This window comes from Kogia breviceps, chromosome 6, assembly GCF_026419965.1.
Source record: "Kogia breviceps isolate mKogBre1 chromosome 6, mKogBre1 haplotype 1, whole genome shotgun sequence".
Taxonomy (NCBI): domain Eukaryota; kingdom Metazoa; phylum Chordata; class Mammalia; order Artiodactyla; family Physeteridae; genus Kogia; species Kogia breviceps.
Window position 1 is genome coordinate 5,643,267 of NC_081315.1, and position 24,209 is coordinate 5,667,475.

The following is a 24,209-nucleotide window of genomic DNA, read 5'->3' on the forward strand; positions in this document are numbered from 1 at the left end:
AAAACCCAGCCATCTCAGGCTATCTTCAGGGAACTTTCTTTTTTCCATTTCCCAAATATCCACCTCAATTTAAACAAAAAAATACGATAATACGTATCATCCACTCACATTCACAAGCCCCTTTTTCAGCAAAACCAGGAAGAGAAAAAGGGATTTGTACTCAGGTACTGAGAAACTCCTTCAGGTACACACACATACTCTCAAGATAAAAGCAGTTGCAAAAGGCCCACTTTGATATAACAGCCAAGCCATTAGGGGCCTTTGCCTTCCAGATCTCAGGGATAATTGAGGCCCTTTCTTTCCTTTAAGGAGCATAACCAAAGATGTCTTAGTTTTGCAAAAGTACCCCGGCGGACTCTAAAAGGGAACAGGGCTCCGATCATCCGTACTTAACTATTCACAGCCGGTGTCATCAAATATCAAGTAAACTGCAATTCAAATCTGTCCCTCAGGGTCACGGTTCCCGAGCTCCAGAACGGAAGTAAATCCTAACCAACGCTCTACTGCAGGCAGAACCAATGCAATAGGGAAAGATACCCTGGTGTCGTCACACGCGAGCCCCGTTATTCACCAAAAATATCTCAACTGGCCAATGCAAGTACTAACACACATTTGAACAACAAATACATGGTCCCACGGACAAAGAACCAGACGAGGCATAGCCCAGAAATTCCACCTCCGTTCCCAGACAGAGGCTCCAGAGTGGCCTGTCTCCTGAAAAAGACGGACCACGGGTGACTCACCCAAAACGATACACACGAAACACAAACAACATCCAACCTACGGCCACACAGAGAGAAAATCGGAAGAGGTGGAGTCTAGAGTTCCCCTTTCACTCCCCAAACGGAAGCCCCCACCACGGCCAGCTCTTGCAAATGAACTGCTTCCCAAATCAGGTGGAGTTCAATAAACAATGCCCCTCTCCAACACGGTACCCCAACCAGAATAAATGGCTCGTCCCATCATGGAAAAGCCCAAATCGAGGGGAAAGAATGTTCCCGGTGCGTACACCTGAGCAACGCAGGCAGCCCAGATGGAGTGGAGAGAATGTCCAGCTTGCGTGAGCTGCAGTTACTCACCCGACAACCCGGAATGTGGACCTCAGGTCCAGATGTTCGTCGGCTCCAAACAGCCTCACGCCCTGGCAGCCAGCACCTGTTGGGGACAGTGCCTCCGAGGTCCCCAGAGGGAAATGGGCTCTGGCAGTCGCTGGGCGCTCAGGGAAGGGGCTGCCCCAAGCTGGAGTCGACCTGCTGCGGGCACGGGCTCCTAGGCTGGCTTTGCCCAAATTGTTAATGCAAGTTCACGTGCCTGACGCGCTGCGAGGCCAAACAGACTGAACCGTCAGAGCTTGGAGCAGAGAAAGGTTTATATTGCAAGGCCCTGCTTAGGCTCCAGGAGGCCTGGGGCTGTGTGCTCATGTCATCGAGTAGTTCTTCCATTTGGTGGGCGTTTTTCACATCTGCAAAACAACACAGGAAATTTGCATCAAATACTATTATTTAGGTACTTCAGAGAGGAGCTAAAGCAGAGGATATGCGGGAAGGCCTGTCCCAGGGAGGCCCCACAGGGCCCTGCTCGGTTACATCACTGCATAACAAGGACCTGATGGGCACCGTTTCTGGCCTGAAGAAAGAGAGGTCCATGTATGGGAGAGAAACCCTTGAAACTGAGCAGGACCCGATGGGGCCCTCCTGGATACAAAAGCCTTTCGATGTCCCCGATTTCTTGCTTGTAGAACAAGAGGTCTCAGCCTCCTAGACCTTCCCTAAGTTCCAAAGGGCAGATTCAAACAGTTACTAATTAGAGAAGTGAAAGAATGCAGAAATAAATGAGGAGAAGTCGAAAAACAATAGTGCAGCGATAAAGCAGGGCCCTGGTTCCTTCTCAAGGAATAGACATAACAAGATCTTTGAGTTCTTCTACAAGAACTAAGGCCCCCCCACCCGGGTGGAGGATGGTAACTTCAGGCAGAGCACCAGATTCCTGAAGCCCCGCCCTGTTACCTCACCACCAACCAATCAGAGGAAAGTCACACGCCCTGCAGACCTCCCCACAAATTTCGCCTATAAAAACTCTTCCCCAAAAACCACTGGGAAGCTTGGGTCTTTTGAGCATGAGCTGCTCTTTCTCCTTGCTTGGCTTTTGCTATAAACCTTTCTATGCTCCAAACTCTGATGTTTTAGTTGTTTGGCCTCAGTGTGAGTCAGGCACATGAACTTGGGTTCAACAACAATTCTGCCAACTATTGTGAGCTTAGAGGGGGGCCCTGAGAACCACAGGCCTGGCTGATTCCTTGCTTTTAACTCAATGAGCTCCTGCGCAGCGAATCCACATGGTACCAGACCTCTGACCTGCACAACTGTGAGGTCATAAAATGATGTTTGGTAATGTGATATGGCAGCAACAGAAAACTAACATTGTTGAAGGAGAGGAGAACAAGGATGAAAGCTTGTTTCGTAGCACATACAACTGCATGGGACTTGGTGCAAATTTCTGAGATAAGAACAGATCAGGAGGGAGTGAGCAACTGAGCCAGGTGAGAAGGAAGGGTCATGAGTTCACTCTTGGACATTTTCAGTTTTCAGTAACTTTGGAAGTTCAGGTGAAAAAAAAAAAGTTAGCCTATTTCTTATACAGGTCTCCAGCTCAGAGAGTAAACCAGGACTAAAAATATGACTTTACTAACATCTAGCTATTAAGTGAGGCCAAATGTGTGGATAAAATGGCCTAGACAGAGAGGACAGAATGAGAAGAGACAAGTGATTATATGAAGCTGTGTTGTCTCAGACTTCTAGGTACAAACTAAAGCAAGACTCCTCTAATCAAACCTATACATGTGCTCTGTGTTCCATCATCTATTTTAAGATGGTTTTACAGAACCTGGAGTAGAGTTTGTCTTTCTTGAAGCACTTCAGGGGTCAAGACTAGCTAATATATTCCAAAGCCTCATATTTTCCTAGCATGGCTCCTAAAATGCTCCAATTCAAACAGCAGCTTCAGTAGCAAATATCAAGGATGACCCACTTAGCAGACTGGAAGACTGAAACTCACAGTCTCCCACACTTCCATCGCCTCAGTCAATTCTACATTGTATGATTGAGCATTTAAGCACATATCCCCCTTCTAAATGCTTAAAGTCAACATTTTTCAGGACTCCTTCATTTGAAAAATGTAGATACTAAACCTCAACTAGCCTACACAAAAATGAAAATTTTATTAAGTACATTTATTCAATAAACAAAAATTTATTGTTTTTAATCAATATATTTATATATTATATTTAGATGTTTACATATTATACTATATATTTATATATTTACTATATTATATACTTTTATATATTTATATAACTATATTTAATTTGTTATATAAATATAATATATATTTAATTATATACTATATTATTATAACATATTATATTCTATTATAAATATTATATTATTATTATATTATTATACAAGTATATTATATATTATATAACAGAATTTATTATATATTAATATATGTTATACATAATATAATTATATATTGTAATATGAACATATTAATATATTTAATAATATATTATATAGAATTGAATATATATTATATTACACTTAATATATTAAATATATTATACATATACATATTAATATATATTAGTAATAATATTAATATTAGAATATAATTATATAGTATATAATTGATATAATATATACTATATATTATATAGTACTGTACTATAATTGTAATTATAATTATAAAAGTAATTATACTTATTTATATTATAAATAATTAAATTACAATATATATTTTAATATATATTTATAATTTAACATATATTATTTAATTATAATATATGATATCTATAAATAATATATATTGTATATAATTATATATAATACATTATAAAAATGTATATTATTGTAATATTTATTATATTTATTATATTTATTAATATATTATATTTAATAAAATTAATTAAGTATAATTGTATATTACTTAGTTATATAAATGTAATATATACTATGATATATTATTTACAAATATATAAGTACACATAATTTTATATAATTATAATATATAATATATAATTTTATGTATTGTATATTTATTTTATTATTTATTTTATTACTATCATTTTATTTTATTATTATGTTTAGTTTATTAGTATTTTACTTATAGTTCTTATGTACTTAATTATTATTTATAATTGTATAGAAAATATATAATATATAACTTTATATATTATATATAATATTAATATATTAAAAATAATATAAAGATTTTATATTATATTATGTATATATTAAATCTTATATATAATTTCCTATATTATATATAAAATATATTTTTATTTTATTCATATTGTATTTGTATATTTATATTATACATATTAATATATTATATACAAATATATTAGTATATTTTTATAAAATATTACATTGTTTTTATATATTGTATGCTACTATGTAATATATCATATATTATACGATACTTATTTATAATATATACAATAATATATTATATATTTATATACAATATTTCATAATATATTATGAATTATGCTATATATATATAGCATATATATATATTATATATTATGAATTATGCTATACATATCAATTATATATTTATGTAAAATGTAAATATATTGTTATATTAAATATTCTTATATAATATATAGCTGTATTATATCATAGTATATCTGATAACAGATAATATTATCTGATGATAATATATAACACATCAGTAACTGCTAAGTGCCAGATATGCAAGGGTAAACAATGAAGACCTGGTGCCCCGCATTGCAGGCTAAGCGTCTCATGGGATGCAGACATCTGGGTAGCTTTCGCAGCAGGAGGAAGAGCTGAAAAACCAAGGCGGGGCTCGAGGGCCAGGATGGGCCAAGGTTTAGAAACCACTGAAACACGAAATCACTCTGAGGATACAGCACCGAGGGGGCCTGTGATGTGACAGAGCATTGGCTGTTCATCATCTTACGTTTTTCTCACAAGTGCATGATTTAGTTTTAGCTCCATTTTGCAGTTTAGGAAATTAAGGCTCCAAAGATTAATAAATTGTCTAAAGTATTCGAAGTAATAAAATTGAGAGCTAAGATTTTAAGCCAAATCTTATAATCTCAACTTCTATGCTCTTTTCACGATATCATTTTGTTTCCACACCAAAATCCAGGAAAAGGAGGAAATGGCATTTATGTCCAATTTTCTTAAAAAAAATGCAAAACGTGTGACAGCGTTCTCGTCCACTCAGGCCAATGGGCCAAGTGATTCTATGATTTCCACGTGCCTGTTTGTGACTGTTTCTCTCCACAACTGACTCCACAGCTGTGAATACATCCTACACCTATGTAATGAATCCAATAGCATGGAAATAATATATATTCAATCTTCATAGATCTATTTAAACTGAAGTATTCAGCATTGCTTCATCAGTGCAAGTTAAACAAGCTAGCTGCATGTTTAGGGCTGAAAACAACAAGAAAATAAGAGCTGTCAGTAGATTTTTAAAGGTAAGTTTCAATTAAGAGTATTAGATGTAAGCATACTACGACGCTGATACGTTTAAAAGTGTTATTATGCCGGACTATATTAAAACAAACCAACCTGACAGATTTTGTATCGTTTATATAGTACCGCACTGACATGACATTTCTGAAAACAAGGCCATTTGAGATGTGGCTCAGCAGTAAGAATTATAAACCACAACATGTGGATGCTGTTAGCAAATGCGTTCCTAAAGAGAATAGCGCTCCCAAAGACCATCACTTTTGAGGAAGGCTCATGTTAGCGATATAGTTCAGGAATGCAACTTTTAAAAATTGAAAAAGGATCAACTCTATAAATCTAAAAAATGTTAGTGCCCATCTTGATCTATGTCTTTCATTTTCTTCTGACAGCAGCGCCAAGCTCAGAAATCCCAGAATCTACCATGAATAAGCAGCAACACTGGCCACGTTAACGATTCCCGGCTTCAGGCTGGCATTTCATCCATAAGCTTGGGGAGAGGGGATCCTTTACCTCCTAGTGCAGTGGCCTAGTTTAACTTCCTCCTTGCTAAAGTGCAGGCACGCACCCACACAGATGCACGGGCATGGACACACAAAGGAACAACAAACAATTATTTCAAGCTGTGAAATTCAAATCCCAATCTGTGAGCTATTAACAATGACACTGGATGACTCACTGGATACAAGATAAGATTTATGTCATTGCAAAGAGCAAAATCATTACCCAAAGTGAAGATGTGATTTTGAATTTATTGCATTTACTTAAGTGTATTCTCCTGACAAAAATTTGCATTGTGTTTGATTATCTAAGCTTAACAAATAACTCTACATTCAAAATGAGACAGGAGCGCCAGAGCCTGAGAGGTTCTACGTGCTGCAGACACAGAAGGACAAGTGTTACCCAAGTGGCCTCAAGCCCTCCCACTTCCTGAGTTCCTTCCTTTTTTCAAAATAAAGTAGTTTAATGCTTCTTCACCCCAACTACTCTAGGAAGTGTACCTCTGCCCCAGTTATTTCTGAAGTTCCGGAAGGAGATGCTTTAGTTCTTTTTTGTCACCTTTATGCCCAGACATAAACTCCAATGATTACTGAGTGGTTAGACCCCTGCCTACCAACTCACTTCCTGTAGCATCTTTCGTCTCTCCCTGTCTTATCCCTTTTTCCTCCTCTCAAATATCCATTAGAATCTTTTGGTGTCACCAACGTTGACTCAAGGCTGTAGCAGAATGATAGGATACGAGCAGAGTACATAAAAGAAAGCAATTTTTAATTTATGACTAGATATCAGTGCCATTAATGGTATTGCTCCATCACCACCATACAAAACTTCCCTCCAGCTGCCTTTATTCTAAGCCTGATTGTTTGCTTATTTAAAAAATTTTTGTGTTATTATCTATCTCCTCTAACCAGAACTTTCTCCCATCACATACTCTTCATATTGTCCAGCAAAGAGCTCAAAACTCAAAATTTCTCTTACTGTATTAAACAATTAAGAACAGGAATTTAGTTCTCTCAACTTCCTTGTCTTTCATGCCAAAAAGGTCATTAAAATGTTTCCCTAAACAAAAGATCTGCCACCTGTGATCTCCAACCTAAGACACACACAAACAGAAAACCGGAACTGAGGTTTTCGTTTCGTACAGGATGAAATCCATGGACAGCAAACTCTGTCCCACACATAGTCTCTAAAAGTGTAAAGGAAGCTTTGGGAAAATGACCCTTTTGTGTACTGAAAAATCTGAATCATGATTGGTTGGTTGATTATTTCTTACAACTTAACACAAAACTAAATTAGGGGCATTAGCCGTCCTGATTCTGAACCGGGGCTCCAGAAGAAGTCCAACTGTAAAAATACTTTGGAGTGGATTTACAACAAAAATACAAGGAAGACGCTGGATTTATTTAGAGAGAGGACTTCTACCTGTTTTTCCTCTGGTTCCCTCAAATGCCCACCTTTTCACACACACTTTCTGCATTTTGAGGCCAGTCTCAGGGCTGCTGGTATGGTGGGTGTTGTACGAAACCAATAAGAGATTCCTCCCCAAATTAGTCCGGGTGCTATAGAGTCCCTGCAGCCTGTATCAGCAAGCTCAAGAATAGCAGCCCTTTCTGAATGATTCCCAGGTTCACCCAAACACAGCCTTTAACAATTTTTTTTTCAAGAAACTGCCTTGGGCTTCCCTGGTGGCGCAGTGGTTGAGAATCCGCCTGCCGATGCAGGAGACACGGGTTCGTGCCCTGGTCCGGGAAGATCCCACATGCCGCGCAGCAACTAAGCCCATGAGCCATGGCTGCTAGGCCTGCGCGTCCGGAGCCTGTGCTCTGCAACGGGAGAGGCCACAACAGTGAGAGGCCCGCGTACCGCAAAAAAAAGAAAAAAGAAACTGCCTTATTTTTCATATACAGCAGTGCTAGAGAAAATGGGGCAAATGAGAACAAAGCGTCTCTTTCCATCCTTCCCGTCACTTCTTGATGAGGTGCACAAGCAAGGATGACACTTCAATCTGTTGGGAGAAGCAGCATTCAGGGCCGGGACCCAAAAATGCATATTAGAGGGGCTTCCCTGGTGGCGCAGCGGTTGAGAGTCCGCCTGCCGACGCAGGGGACGCGGGTTCGTGCCCCGGTCCGGGAAGATCCCACGTGCCGCGGGGCGGCTGGGCCCGCGAGCCGTGGCCGCTGAGCCTGCGCGTCCGGAGCCTGTGCTCCGCAACGGGAGAGGCCACAACGGTGAGAGGCCCGCGTACGGCAAAAAAAAAAAAAAAAAAAAAAAAGGTATATTAGATTCCGCCTCCCAGCCTGGGTTATATGAAAGTACATCCTAGGAAAGGGTCGTCGATGCATTTCCCTTCATAAGTTGCAGTGCAGACTCTTTAAGTGCAAGAATCCTCTTCACCACCTTCTTAACAAATATCTTTTGGGCCTTTGAAATAGGACTGGAATTCCTCCTTAGCTTCTTTGATTAGTCTTTTCTATTTGCATATTTCTTTATTAACTTTTTACCAATTTACATTTTCTTTTCATTGTTCTCTTTCAATTGCTGATATGGAAAACAAAAGATGTGGGACTCAATTCACTAACTTTAAAAATTCAAAGGTTATGTTGGTTGCTATTATACTAGAAAAATTGAATTTTTATTTTAGACTAGGTTCTAGTCAAACCCTTCGTTTTATAGAATAGGAAACTGAAATCTAAGAGGTTAAGAAAGACTTGCCTGGAATTTCTCAGTTAGATTTTGTTAAAACTGGAATCCATCTCTCTGATCTCCAGGCCAGGGCTTTTTACAATATGCCATACTGCCTCTGTCCCTATGGCACATTTAATTCATCATACTCAATAACAACTAATATGCTGTATTGGATTAGTTACTATTATTTTATGTTTATTATTATTGTCTAAACTGCTGAATTACAAGTTTCCTGAGGGCACAGCTTATGTCTGATTCCCCGGTATGCCCGGAAGCTAGTATACACAGAGCTGGACCCATTTCTGGCACTGTTTACACTTGCTGGGTAATTTTAACACATTTTTTTTCTCCAAGTACCTTTGAAACTGAGTAGGACCTTGCCCGGTTCCTGGGCATGGAAGCCTTTCCTTGTCCTCCATTTCTTGTTTGTAGGAAATAGACTGCAGCCTCCAGACCTTCCCTGAGTCCCAAAGGGCAGATTCGAAAAGTTGCTCATCAGGGAAGGGAGGGGACGCAGAGACAAGGGAAAGGCAGCCAAGAAACAATACTGCAGCCTTGGGGCAGAGTCCTGGTTCCATCTGAGGGGATACACATAACAATATCTTTGAGCTCTTTACAGATCCTAAAACCCCCAACAAACGGAGTTAGCATTCTTCATTCCAGAGAAGACCATCAGAGGATAGATTAAGGAAACCAGAGAAGTTCATCAAGAGACCATCTGAAGCCAGATTAAAGGAGTACAGGCCCTGCACACACCCTATCAGCAACCCCACCTTGATTCGTTGCTATAAAACTCCTCACCAAATCCTCCCAGGTTGGGACACACAGTTTTTCAGGGACATGAGCCCTCTGTGTCCCCCTTTGCCTGGCAAATCAATAAAGCTGGTTTTTTCTACTTCACCTGAAGCTCTGTCTCCGAGATTGGATTCAGCACAGGTGCACAGAGGCTGAGTTTTTGGCATCATTTTGCAAGGCTTCATTCTTTCTGAATTGAGTGAATGATGTTAAAACAAAGATCAAATTAACTTCAGGAGTGAGTCATAAGTCTTGCTCTATCTCCCCTCTAATGGTCATGTGAGAAAAGGAAGGGAAAGTGCCGCCAGCCGCGGCGGGTCCTCAAAGTGCAGCAACAATCGACGAGAGGGGGTAGGGAACTGAACGCACCAAGGTATGGGATCAGAAGGGCACAAGCAACTGACGGTTGCAAAGCAAGTTTAATAACAAAGCACAGCCGTATATATACCCCTAAAGCAGGGAATTTGCTGAGTCACGCCTTATCGGCATCAGCTGGTTGATTGGCTTCTCGGCTTAGTCACGCCTTATCGGCATCAGCTGGTTGATTGCCTGCTCGGCTTCTCCCTCAAAGGCACCAATTTCCCCTCCAGGGTTGCTTTTCCTAGCTTTAGGGAACAACCAGGGACTCCCAGTAACTGAGCAGGTCCATGGAGCGATTTGGCCAAAGGCCATCTCCTTTTTTACGTTCATACCATAAAGTCCAGGATGCAGACCAAGGAGAGTACAGTCGGGCCCTGAGGCTTATGAGGGTCTTAATGGCGCCTTCCTCAGAGGACAATGCTCGCCACATTTCCCCCTCTTTTATTTTTTTAAAGCTTGATAATGCACTTTCAACCCATACACCTCCTGACGAAGAGCAGCGAGACGGCCAACAATAAAGCGTAATAAACAAGGTAATGCAATTAACATCAACAATACACATGACCCCACGGTAATCAATCCTGTGAGTCCATTTTCAAACCAATGCATTGGGTTTAACCATTGAAGCTGATCCAAGAGTCCTTGAATTAATTGTTGGGGCCCGTCTTCTTGTAGATGAGCTTCTTGAATTGCTTGTATTTCTGCATTTTTTGTATGTCCAAACTAATGTGTCCATCAGTCCACACACTTAAAAAGTGCATTTTTACTTTGTTCCAATCCCAGTCAGTTTCATTATAAGCGTGTTGAATCACACAAATCCAAGTATATTTAGCAGGGCAAATCAAACGCATTTTCAATTTTAAAGCCATAACTTGGTCTCCTAAACCTATGAGAGCATTTTTTAACTCATCAACCTCAGTTTTTAGTTGAGTATCAATATGACTTTGTCATGCTAATGCAATACTGGTATTTTTAGGCATTTTTTATGATTAACATAATGTGCTTGTTGTACAGTTTTACTTAATGCTAAACCGGCGGTAGCGGCTGTGGCTGTTAAAGCGGCTAAGGCTAATATGCTACATATTAATATTCCAATGAATCGTTTAGGTCTTTTTAAAGCTTCAGATAATTCTAGCCAAGCTTGCATGCTAGTACTATGATACCATGGTTCAGAAATATTTACAGGCAGCATTACATAGGAAGGTTGTTTTAACATCATAACAGAAAAAGTTCCTTTCATAGGCAGAATGCAAGTACTAAAAATACAATTCTGACAAGTTATATTATATCCTAAGGAACCAGAAGTAAACTCAATCTTTAAATCTCCTATTAGCAAGGCATAGGAGGGTGTAACACAAGTAATAACCGGTTGATAAGAATAAGACAATGCAAACTTCCCAAAATCCCAATGCTTATAAAAAACCAAACTATTATTAGTAACAGAAACTGAAGAAATTAAAATGGTACCATTATTATAATTTAAGTTGCCCCAGATTTGAGAATTCAAAATCATATTGGGGAAAATCAGAAGGAAAAAAGGAGGGAAACTTCAAACTTGTAACAGCTTTAACTACCTTTAAACTATGGCCAGCCAGTAAAGTCCCTTGTCCTCCTACATATACGTCAACACAAAGATAGTATCTTTGACTTTGCAGCTTCTATTAGAGCTCCACTTTCAGCTTTATGATTAGACCCATCTTTGTTGCTGTAATTACTAGTCTCATTCTTTCCATTTTTGTTATTGTTGCCCTGTGAAATCATTTTTTCTAGAACAGCAAGAAGATGTAAAGCTTTCTCAGCTTGGTAGGTTAATATATACAGGTCTACGAGCAAAAAACACACTGCTTGGGCAAATTTTTCTTCAAAAGGTTCTATGAACTGATAAAGTTTTTCACCAACGGATATGGCTTCTGTATACTGTCGGACATAATACAGGATGACTGCTTGATTGTAATACAACATACTGTTTTCAACATCATCTAATCCATCCATTTCTTCAACAGCTGAATGCACCTGATTCTTCAACTGGTTAAGTGTCTGTCTTAAACTATCTGTTGTTATCTGGTTACTTTTGAAAAACTCAGCTACTGCCGTATTCAAAATTATATTATAATCGTCTTTGTTTATATCTTGTAGGCAGGCAAGATGTTGCAGACAGACATCATAATTTCCAGCTGTAAAAGCCTGGAAAGCACTGGTGGACAACTCCTTCTCTTGATCAGTGATCTCAGGTCGCTCCTTGGATACTTTTTGTCCCATATTTTTTTACTTCTGACTATTGCCCCGAGTTACTCTCAACTTTACTATGTGGCCACATTTTCACTCTTAACTCCAGGGATTCACCTACCGAGATTCAGATGTCCCTCTTGTCAGGTCCCTGTTCGGGCGCCACTTGCCGCCAGCCGCGCCGGGTCCTCAAAGCTCAGCAACAATCGACGAGAGGGGGTAGGGAACGGAACGCACCAAGGTATGGGATCAGAAGGGCACAGACAACTGACGGTTGCAAAGCAAGCTTGGTAACAAAGCGTAGCCGTATATATACCCCTAAAGCAGGGAATTTGCTGAGTCACGCCTTATCGGCATCAGCTCGCTGATTGGCTTCTCGGCTTAGTCCCGCCTTATCGGCATCAGCTGGTTGATTGGCTTCTCGGCTTAGTCACGCCTTATCGGCATCAGCTGGTTGATTGGCTTCTCGGCTTCTCCCTCAAAGGCACCAACTTCCCCTCCAGGGTTGCTTTTCCTAGCTTTAGGGAACAACCAGGGACTCCCAGTAACTGAGCAGGTCCCTGGAGCGATTTGGCCAAAGGCCATCTCCTTTTTTACGTTCATACCATAAAGTCCAGGATGCAGACCAAGGAGAGTACAGTCGGGCCCTGAGGCTTATGAGGGTCTTAATGGCGCCTTCCTCAGAGGGCAATGCTCGCCACAGGAAAGAAACCATCCCCCTCAGGACAGAACTTCTGTTTCCACAGCCCCATGGAGAGAGCATTTACACTGTGGTCTACTTGGTAGACTCTTTAGTGAAATATTAGTGAATCTGGCCCCTCTCTAAGGGGTCTAATTTTATGCAGAGAGGTTATTTTTTCCTTTGCTCTCAGCAAAGGAAACTCAACAGGGCATAGTCCTAAGGAGCAACATTAGCAAAACCACTTGTCTGCAAATCTAGGCTATATTCACACAGCTTCCTCAGAAATCAAGCTGATACTTTTGACTCCCATGTCATTTGGTTCCAAATTTAGGCGCCAGGAAAGGGGATTTATTTATTTAGTGAGCCCCCTTAAATGTCAAGAATGGTTGCTTCTTTTTGTAAATTGCTTCAAAAGCCTTGTAAGAGGACAGCAGATATATCTTAGCTGTTAGCTGTCTGAATGTCCTAGAAGGTAAATATAGGTGCCCACTGATTGTAGAAAGATAAATGAAGTGTTATCTGCCTTCTGTCTCATTTTTTAGTACAGTAGAAGGCAATAAACTTAACTTTTATATTTCTACTATTTCTGTATTTCTAGCATTATGAAGACTTGTACAAAACAGTATAGTGATTCATTTTATCCAAGTTAATGTTCTGGCAGAACTGGAATCTACAGTTTTTCACATGCAGGCTTTTTAAACAGATGGTCAGAAGAAACATTTTGTCCACCTGGGGCATTGCTGAACTAATGTGATACAGTGTGTCAAGCTTTGCCAAGTTTGTCACTTGCTACTATAATGCAATGAAAAATCATTGGGTTAATTACTTAGCTGGCATAATTAGTTAGAAACACTCACCAAAAATCAGTTGACTTACTTTTAGTAGGAATAGAATGGGTACTGGTTACCTCCCAAGAGAAAATGGAAAAATAGACTCTAATGGTAGACAAAGTAGTCAAAATAACATTACCAGGGTATAGGGTAATTTCTCAGTTGCCTTCTTAGTGAGGCCTCTTTCTAAAATTTCAGCCTGATACCCTGACACTTTATATGCCCCTTCTCTGCTTTTCTTTTCTCCTGGGTACTTATCACTGATTAAAATACAATGTATTTTGTTTACCTTTTTCCCCCAAAATATACACTCCATGATGACAGGGATCTTTTGCTCACTTCTGTGTCTCCAGATCTTACAACAGTGCCTGACGCGAACGAGGCCATCAATAACGTTTGTTAAATGAATGAACAGATACATGAAGGCCAAAATTCTGAAGAATTCCTTTAATTTTCTCTTCTGGCAGCGAAGGAAATTGCCTCTTGTGTTTTTCCCTGCTGCAGCCTTGTCCCTGCAGAGTCCCTTAACTTCACTCCATCACACTTGTCTACATCTCTCCAATAAAAACAATACAGACGCTTAGAAGAGCATGGCATTTTGTACCTGAAAACATATATTTGCTTTACTTCTAACACTTAGGAGCTGTTTAATGTGAGCCTGTTATCTCACCTGTGAAGTGGGAACACAAATTCAAATACATTCACAAAGATGTAGAAAAGATTAAATTAGCGTTGGAAAGTGCTTTGTGAACCTCAAAAACCTATATAAACATTTACAGTTACAGACCAGCTAGCACAGAACTTTTTCTTCTCCTTCCTTCCTTCCTGCTAAGTAATATTTATCCTCCGGTCCCACATATATATGTTTTAATTGTAAATGAAACCATTGCATGAACTCTTCCTTCTGGAATAAACAGAAAGGTAGTCTAGTGGCTTCTATGCTGCTTGTTATAGAGGCCAAGGCCATCATTGTGCATCATTTGTGTGACAGCTGCCACCTATGGACTTCCAGCAACCAGATGTAAGCCAATGAGCCAACAGGAAAGATAACTTCTTAAAGGGTCCAACAGCCAGCGAGCAAAATATCAGACAAAGCAAACGAAGTACATGCACGGTGAAAAACAGCAGAAGTGGTAGGTAATATAATAGGAAAGGTGCTGGAAAGATCTTTCCTCATTTGTTGTGGACTCTGAAATTACAAAATGAGGTATTGATTTCTTTGTTCTGTGACATTTCTCTTCAGAAGGCTTCTATTAGTGAGTCACTGCCACCTGAGAGAGACACATAAAAACCAGCATCAATCTTCAATATCTTTGCATAAATTAGGTTTTAGATAGCTAGCTCTCTCATTGGAAGGCAGAGAACAAAAGCCCAGTGGAATGAGACGCATATTAAGCTAGTTGCAATGCTAGGAAATGAAAGTCCCAGAATAATTCTTAAGAAGAGTACGTTAGCCTATAGCAAGGTTCAGCAGATTTCTTCTGTGAAGGGTCAGATAGTGAATATTTTAGGCTTTGCACATGCTTTGGTGTCTACTACAACTACTCAGTTCTGACATTGCAGTGCAAAAGCAGCCATAGACAATAAGTAAATGAATGGGTGTGGTCGTGTCCCCCCAAAATTTTATTTACAAAAACAGGCAGTGGGCCAAATTGGCCGGTGAGCCATACTTTAGCAGCTCCTGGCCTGGAGGTCCAAAATGGGTGGGCTCTGGTCATCTGTGTCCTGGAAAGATGCAGCAAGTGGGGTATCGGGAAAATGGGAAAATACAGAATATAAGCATTTCCTAGGGTTTCTTAATGCTGCCAGGGGCTAGTTCTGGCATCAAACTTTATGTGGAATATTAAATCTCACTTCATCCAATCAGATTTCAGTTTAGTAAAGATTAGTAAAGCTTAGTAAAGATTACAATCAACTGTTCCCTGTCCTCTTGATGGGTCACACTTACTAAAAGCAGTGGAGAGGAGGTTCAAAGAGGGGGGATCTGAAGCCAGATTTCCAGCATCTGATTCCCATTCTGTCATTTTCCACGCGTGTGACATTGGGCTTTTAACTTAACCTGCATGTCCTTGTCTGTAAAGTTGCAGGTTGTGATGAAGCCCACTTCACAGGTTTTTTGTTTGTTTGTTTGTTTTTTAACATCTTTATTGGAGTATAATTGCTTTACTATGCTGTGTTAGTTTCTGCTGTGTAACAAAGTGAATCAGTTATACATATACATATATCCCCATGTCTCCTCCCTCTTGAGCCTCCCTCCGACTCGATCTATCCCACCCCTCTAGGTGGTCACAAGGCACCGAGCTGATCTCCCTGTGCTATGCGGCTGCTTCCCACTAGCTGTCTATTTTACATTTGGTAGTGTATATAAGTCCATGCCACTCTCTCACTTCATCTCAGCTTACCCTTCTCCCTCCCTGCGTCCTCAAGTCCATTCTCTATGTCTGCGTCTTGATTCCTGTCCTGCCCCTAGGTTCTTCAGAACCTTTTTTTTTTTTTTTTTAGATTCCATATATATGTGTTAGCATACGGTATTTGTTTTTCTCTTCTGACTTACTTCACTCTGTATGATAGACTCTAGATCCATCCACCTCACTACAAAAGATTCAATTTCATTTCTTTTTATGGCTGAGTAATATTCCATTGTATATATGTGCCACCTCTTCTTTATCCATTCATCTGTTGATGGACACTTAGGTTGCTTCCATGTCCTGGCTATTGTAAATAGTGCTGCAGTGAACATTGTGGTGCATGACTCTTTTTGAATTCTGGTTTTCTCAGGGTATATGCCCAGTAGTGGGATTGCTGGGTCGTAGGGTAGTTCTATTTGTAGTTTTTAAAGGAACCTCCATACTGTTCTCCATAGTGGCTGTAGCAATTTACATTCCCACCAACAGTGCAAGAGGGTTCCCTTTTCTCCACATCTTCTCCAGCATTTATTGTTTGTAGACTTTTTGATGATGGCCATTCTGACTGGTGTGAGGTGATACCTCATTGTGGTTTTGATTTGCATTTCTCTAATAATTAGTGATGTTGAGCATCCTTTCATCTGTTTGTTGGCAATCTGTATATCTTCTTTAGAGAAATGTCCATTTAGGTCTTCTGCCCATTTTTGGATTGGGATTTTTGCTTTATTGAAATTGAGCTACATGAGCTGCTTATAAATTTTGGAGATTAATCTTTGTCAGTTGCTTCATTTGCAAATATTTTCCCGTATCCCCTGCATCGGCAGGCGGACTCTCAACCACTGCGCCACCAGGGAAGCCCTTCTTAATTTCTCTTTCAGATTTTTCATCATTATTCACAGGGTTTTTATGAAGTGTACATCAGAGTTGGGGAAAGCTCTCAGAATAATGCCTGAAGTATATTAACTCCATTCTGGAGTTTAATTATTTTATTTACTCCTTGTGGGCCAAGAGAGAAAAATGCTTTTCCCTCTACCTATTCCCGAGTTTCAAATATAAATAGATAAATTTTACTGTTAGCTGATGACACATGCTCACTATATTGTTCAGGTGATGGCTGATTGTGGGGAAGAGACTTCTGAGAAACACTGATAGGAATAGAACCCTCTTTCCAGTCTCAGCTCTCACCAGCTTGCCTCTCCTGGGCTGGTTGCCAGTGACCACAGCAAGCTGAGTGTTCATGCAGTTTTGGATTTTGTGGGAAGGCTGACAGAGACAAGGGATTGGACCTTTTTCACCCCTGGCCTAGGCTGCTTTCTCAGACCAGGACCAGGAGTCCCTGGGTAAGAAATAGAAAGAAAGTGATGGATCGTGAGAAAAGTTTGGCCTGCGGAATCCATGGGTCCATTAGGACATGAGTGTGACTGATGCTTTTATTGTCAAAGGGAAAAGAAGGAGCCAAAGTGATTGATGGAGTCCTCCCTACCCCTGAGCTAAGGAGACAAGGATGGAAGCAGGTTTCCCTCAGATGCAAAGCTTCTACTTTGTCAGGGCAGGGGAAGGGGACTATGCCATCCTCTGTTGTTTGCATGACTGTGGTCACTTGGAATTCTCCATCAGCCAGACACAACCCCAGTAAGCCAACAAAAACATACAACAGCCTGTGTGAGGGGACGCAGTAGCCACAGAGAACATTATCCAAGAAAAGAAATAAAATACAGGCCCAGAAAACTAGAACTGCTGGAAAGACAAATAATAATTTGAATGACAAAAAATAAGAGCACTTAAGGAGATTCAGTACATAAGAGACATTTTAGAAATTTAAAATAAAGCATAATTTTCCAACCAAACAATTAAGTAGATAATTTGAAGATTATGGTCACTCGAGATCTGAATAAGTGATTTAGAAGATTAAATTTCAAGTCTTCCTTCAAAGACGTGTGCAAACATATAAAGAGGTGAAAATCATGGTGAAAAAGTAAACAATAAATATGTTAGATTCAGGAAGCACAATGTGTGAATAATGAAGGATCCAGGAAGATAAAAAGGAGTACATGGAGGAGAAAAAAATAATTAAACTTATTTTTCTTGAGATGAGGAAAGAAAACAGGTTGTAAGTTCTCACCCAATTCCATTCTGTCCTCGTAGGAAAAGACTACTTCTGTATAGATGTCTAAATGCTTAAATACTAAAACTTAAAAAGAATTGTAAACTTCCAGACTAAAAACAAGTTATCTATAAAGGAAAATAATCAGATTTTTCTCATCTTCAACACTGGAAAATAGAAGGAAGCAAAATATCATCTAACAATTTCTGAAAGATGATTAGGACCACTGGAAAGACCTGCTAAGGAAAAATGAAATATAGTTAAGGGCATATAATATTTCAAGTAGTAATATTCATGAAATAAAGTATAAGCAGATAAAGATGTTTTGCAAATGTTAAAAATAAGTGCAAATTAGTCCTTCTAAAACAGGAAAAACATTATCTAGGGTGAGTAAGGGATTAGTAGAGCATCTTATGGGAAGCCCAATGGTGCATCTTCATGGATGAAAAGCACATTATCTTGCTGACAAATAACAGCATTTAAATATATTTCTGATTACAATAATAGGAAAAGGAATTGTAATAATTTATGGAATTGAACCATACAATTAAATTTCCAAATTAACAAGGAAAGAAAATGAAATAAATAGAAACTTGACCATATTTGGAAAAGGAAAACAAAATATAAAATTAAAAGTAAACACAAGTAAGTTGGAATAAAAACAAGTATATCAATCATTATGGTAAAGACAATGAGATTGAACAACAATACGCTGTTTAAAGGGACCACTAAAAATTAAACCCAGTAACATTCTGCTTTCAAGAAATTCTAAAGACAAAGTGTTAGAGAGAAGTTAAAATAAAGTGATGGTCCAATTCTTTTGAACCATCATGCAAATGAACATCAAAAAAGGAAACGGGAATGTCAATATTAATATCAGATCAGGTAGAGCCAAGAAAATGCTGAAAGAAAAAAAAAGAGAATTTTGTAGCCACAAAAGTTGCAAAGTACAAAATTTCAATAGTTAGAATTCTATGTATGCTAAAATTTGCCTGCTAAATACATGATGTAAAATGATTAAAAATACAAAGAGAACCTGATGAAAACACAACATAGGCAGCCTTGTTCTGACTTTTGTAAAAAACTAAAGTTAGACAAAGGCAAATAGAATGTTTACACCAATTGACTTGATTTAATAGACATAGAGATAAGATACATTTTGTCCTTTTGTTTATTCAATACGCATACAACTTACTATGTAACTGACAACAAAGAACCTTTAATAAAATAAAAACATAGTTATATATATATTATACTAGATATATATGCATACATATATATCTCAGGATATATTCTATGCTTATGATCTAGAGAGATTAGAAATAAATAATTTTAAATTCTAGGAACTTAAAAAATATGATCCTAAGATAATCCTTGGGCCAGAAAAGTCAAAAAGATAGTTCACAATCTATAGAGATATGAATGAAAAAGAAAACACAACTGTTGAGAAACCATAAAAGCTGTACCTAACAAAACCTTGTAGCTTGCAGTGCCTTTGATAATGAGGACATTATGTTATTATATTATCTAATCAATTAGAGAAAAGGAACCAAGGGACTTCCCTGGTGGTCCAGTGGTTAAGACTCCGCGTTCCCAATGCAGGCGGCACAGAGTCGATCCCCGGTCAGGGAACTAAGATCCCGCATGCCACACAGCGTGGCCAAAAAAAAAAGAAAAAAGGAACCAAAATGAAAGAGCTAAATAATTATGAATGTCTATTAAGCTGAATTTAATTAAATTATAATTTAATTTCATTAAATTAATTAAAATAAATAGGTAATTAAATAGTAAAAAGGCATCAGTAGTGTACAGTGGTATTAACAAAGAAAATTGAGACAGAACAAAATAATATGCTTAGGAATGCAACAGTATGCCAAAAAATTTTAAATCTAGGGGAAATAGTTGATTTTCTAACAAACTATAAATGAAAAGAATTCACTCCCCCCAAATAATTGGGAAACTAAAATCCATCTAGTTATCATAAAAGATCTATTGAAAAGGTCACAAGAACCAGGTGGTAGAGCTTTATTGAACCTTTAAAGAATGGATGATTTCCAGAGAGCTCCAGGAGGTCATGTCAGCATCATGGCAGCATGAGACATTCCCACCCTCAACAACAAAATGTGGCATCCATCCATGGACAAAGTGCCTTTGTGGGAGATGGGAGATGTAGCACTATATACCAATGGACCTAGGTGGAGCCTCGCTTCCCCCGACTCCTAACCTCATGCATCAAGCAATAGGCAGACAGACCTCAGTGCCGGCCGTGGACACTGCAAGGCCTGTGAACTGGTTCCAGCATCTCTTGGTCATGGTTCAGGAGCCTCTGGAAAACACTGTCTCTGACAATCCCCCACAGGCGAGAGGTAAATTCTTAGCAATGTACAACCTACCAAGACTGAACCATGAAGAAATAGAGAATCTGAGCAGACCAAAACAAGTAAGGAGATTGAATCAGCAAACAAAAAACTCCCAACAAAGAAAAGTCCAGGGCCAGAGAGTTTCACTGGTGAATTCTACCAAACATTAAAAAAATAGAAACACCAATCCTTCTCAAACTTTCTTAATTCTTTCTGATTTTACATTTTTAAATGTAAGACTAAAGTAGACGCTGTCTTTATATTAAGTATATAAAAATCGTCTTACCTCTAACAACAAAGACTATTTCTGTCTCCTTTTGATTTCGGGAACATTTAGCCTCCCACCCCTCAACACGTACGCAAACACATACTTTGGCACTATTAGAAAAATAATGCAAAACCAACTGAAAGGAGAAACTGCTGCTCAGACACACTACTGCATGGCGAACCGTAGCAAACCGGAAATATCAGCACCCCTCAAAGCATGTAGCCTCTATGCCAATCCAGGAAGCTCTTCTCCCATAGGTAGTTAGCCTATTATCCTCAGTCCAAATTTTTCAAGAGAAGGCAGAAATCCAGATTTTTATGTACAAACTTCCAATGTAAAATACAGAATAGCTCAATCAGATACCGCCGTGGGCTGAATCCTCTCCATGGCCCAGCATTTCCACTTTTGACTGAAGCATGATACTATTGCAATATAACTTGGAACTATGGAGAAATTCTCCAAGGTTTACCATAGCTAGTTAATTACCTTTATGTAATTCCCAAATGTATTGACGTTGCGTATACATAAACTTGAGTAGTAGATTATATTTAAGTAAATGAATTGCCACACATAGAGTATTCTTCTAAGTTGGATCATTGGTTTAAAGTGGAGACTTACGCTATGTTAAAAGACTCTGTCAAAAGTTATAAGTAGAGTAGAACTAGAATCACGGGAGCATGTGTCTGGCTTCCCTCTCTCTCTCCCCCATCCCATCCCCTCCCCTATGAAGCGCCATTCCTCTGCAAATCTGAAATGCTACTTCAGCCAGTGTATCTGGTCCACTTCTCTCTGTGTATTGCCATCTAATGCTAACTCATAGGATGTTTCCTAATAACTTAGGCTGGACACACACCAGATACTTTAGAGAGTATGGTCAGCTTCTCTCCCTGTTTCTAACTAATCCACTTCCTTGGATTTCTTGAGTTCAAATGATCTCAAGAGGTAATTTAATACGTTCAGATTGTCTTCCTTTGTCTTGTCACACAGCATAGTTCTTAGGCTGATCCATAAATTGTCTTTGGACCGTATGAACACTTTGGTCCAATCACCTGGTATGTAAGTTGCCTAAACAGCATAAATTTAGGAGTGGTGAATTTTATTCTCTAAAAGTGATATTTGGGCACATGTGTTAATACAAAATATCTACCCACATGTATAGGGGGTCACTATTATTAGGAATTTAAAGGTTCTGAAGAACTTGGGAAAAGGCCATTAGTATATATCTGAATATGGATTATTAATTGAGACTTTTTTTAAGAGTCCTTTCTGGGACGGATGCAGAATGATACATTCCTTAATTGAGAGCCCGGGGGATTCTGTAACTGCAATCTCTGAAGAATGATCATAGCAGAATCCAGAGAAGAGGGCTTTGGCTAATGAAGAGCTTAGCAGCATCCAAAAGCCAGTTTCAAGGCTGTACTTGGAATTATATCTCACTGCATGTGCTAGTCTTTGAGATGTATTTTGAAGAAGCACTTTCAAATAACATGGATTCGTTTCTCAGGGCTGTCATAACGAAGTACCACAAATGAGGTAGCTTAAAACAAGAGAAATGTATCTTCTCACAGCTCTGGAGCTAGAAGTCCACCCAGAAATCTCCTGCCAAAGCATCTCACGGAGGATCGTCCCTGGCCTCTTTCAGCTTCTAGCTAAATCTCAAGTGCTGTCCTCTGAACCAACAGGTACCTTTCTAGTCCCTGTCTTGGGTTTTAGATTCTATTAGAAAAGTCAAAAAATAACAAGTGAACAAATAAATATTTTCTGTAGTGATAAGTGCTTTGGAAAAAAACGTAAAGCAGAGTCAGGAAGAGAGTGTGACAAAGCCCAGGGCAACATGTGCTAAATGCAGTCTCTTGGCTTTGCATCCAGGCCCGCTCCCTTTCTAATTCTACCAGGATTGAAGAAAGAAGATCCATTTCCCAGACTCCTTTTCGCTAGCTCACTAGGAGTGGTTTAGGTTTTACCAGGGAGATGTGCTTGCATGAGATGTGTAAGATTCGGGGAGGTAGAGGCCATTTTCCTGCCCTGGTGGCCACAGACTTGCAGACAAGCAGATGTGGACATGTTCTGGGCACAGAGTCCATTGTTTCATACTTGCTCCTAGTGCAGGTGTTCGACGGCCATGAAAGTAACAGTGCATCGACCATTTCCTGACCTCTACACTGGCATGACCCAAAGTCAGGGGTCCTGTGGTGACTCCTTGATTTCCTTCCCTTCTAATGATTTTGAAAGCTCCTAATTTTTAGAATAAATTTCTTTCTGCCTGAAATACCTACAGTTATTTCTGTTTCCTACACCGAATCAGGGCAGCTTCTTTAAAAATGGTGGCCGGGGGACTTCCCTGGTGGCGCAGTGGTTAAGAATCTGCCTGCCAATGTAGGGGACATGGGTTCGAGCCCTGGTCCAGGAAGATCCCACATGCCACGGAGCAACCAAGCCCGTGCGCCACAGCTACTGAGCCTGTGCTCTAGAGCCCACGTGCCACAACTACTGAGCCCGTGTGCCACAACTACTGAGCCTGTGCTCTAGAGCCCACGTGCCACAACTACTGAGCCCATGTGCCACAACTACTGAGCCTGTGCTCTAGAGCCCACGAGCCACAACTACTACAGCCCGTGTGCCTAGAGCCGGTGCTCCGCAACAAGAGAAGCCACTGCAATGAGAAGCCCGCGCACCACAGTAAGGAGTAGCTCCCCCTCACCGAAGCTAGAGAAAGCCTGCACACAACAAGGAAGACCCAACAGAGCCAATAAATAAATACATTAATTAATTAATTTAGGAAGAGGGTTAATAAATTAATTTATTTATGAATTTAGGAAGAGGGTTAACACATAATATGGAGGATAAGCAGAGGCAAAATCACGTCTGGCCCTATAAGGCATGAAAATATAGTAAGATTCATTCTTAGATGGGAAGTTATTGGAATTTTGTAACGAGAGAGTGACTCAAGCTTTCTCCTGGGTGGAGAATAAAATACAATGGGAGCAATTATAAAAGCAGGAGGACCAGCTTGAAGGCTGTTGCCATGATCAAGTAAGAAAGAAGAAGAATGTGAATGATGATGGTGTGTTGGAAATGGGGAGAAGTGAATGAATACTTGATATATCTTGAAGGTAGTGCCAATAGGATTTTTGATGTTCTGTACAGAATATTCCATGGAATTGGAATTGGGTAAACAAATTTTTTTTTATCCAAGCCAGAATACCTTGAAAATGAACAAGGATCTTAATATTTGTGCTGGGGACACAAACGTAAACTGGGACTGCCCCAGGCAAACTGGATGTATCAGCCCCCTAAGTGTGAAGAAAAGACAGAATTCAAGAATGACACAGAAGTTTTTAGCTTTAACCACTGGATGGGTACGTTTGCCATTTTGGAAGGCGAAGGGCTGGAAGAGAGGTGGGTGGAAGTGGCTTTAAACAAGAACCCTACCAGGGCTGGTCTCACGGACATGCGTCCCCTGCCGTCACACAGAGACTGTGC

The 24,209-nt window shown here is 39.5% G+C and overlaps 1 protein-coding gene across 2 annotated transcripts in view; it reads right to left on the bottom strand.

Annotated features, from left to right (window-relative positions):
- Window positions 1–24,209, bottom strand: part of NAF1 (nuclear assembly factor 1 ribonucleoprotein) — a 291,086-nt gene that overhangs the window by 149,784 nt on the left and 117,093 nt on the right. For both annotated transcript variants that reach the window (XR_010840952.1, XR_010840951.1), the window contains exon 8: window positions 1,080–1,462. The gene's annotated coding sequence lies outside the window, so the exon portion shown is untranslated. The remainder of the gene's footprint in view (window positions 1–1,079; window positions 1,463–24,209) is intronic.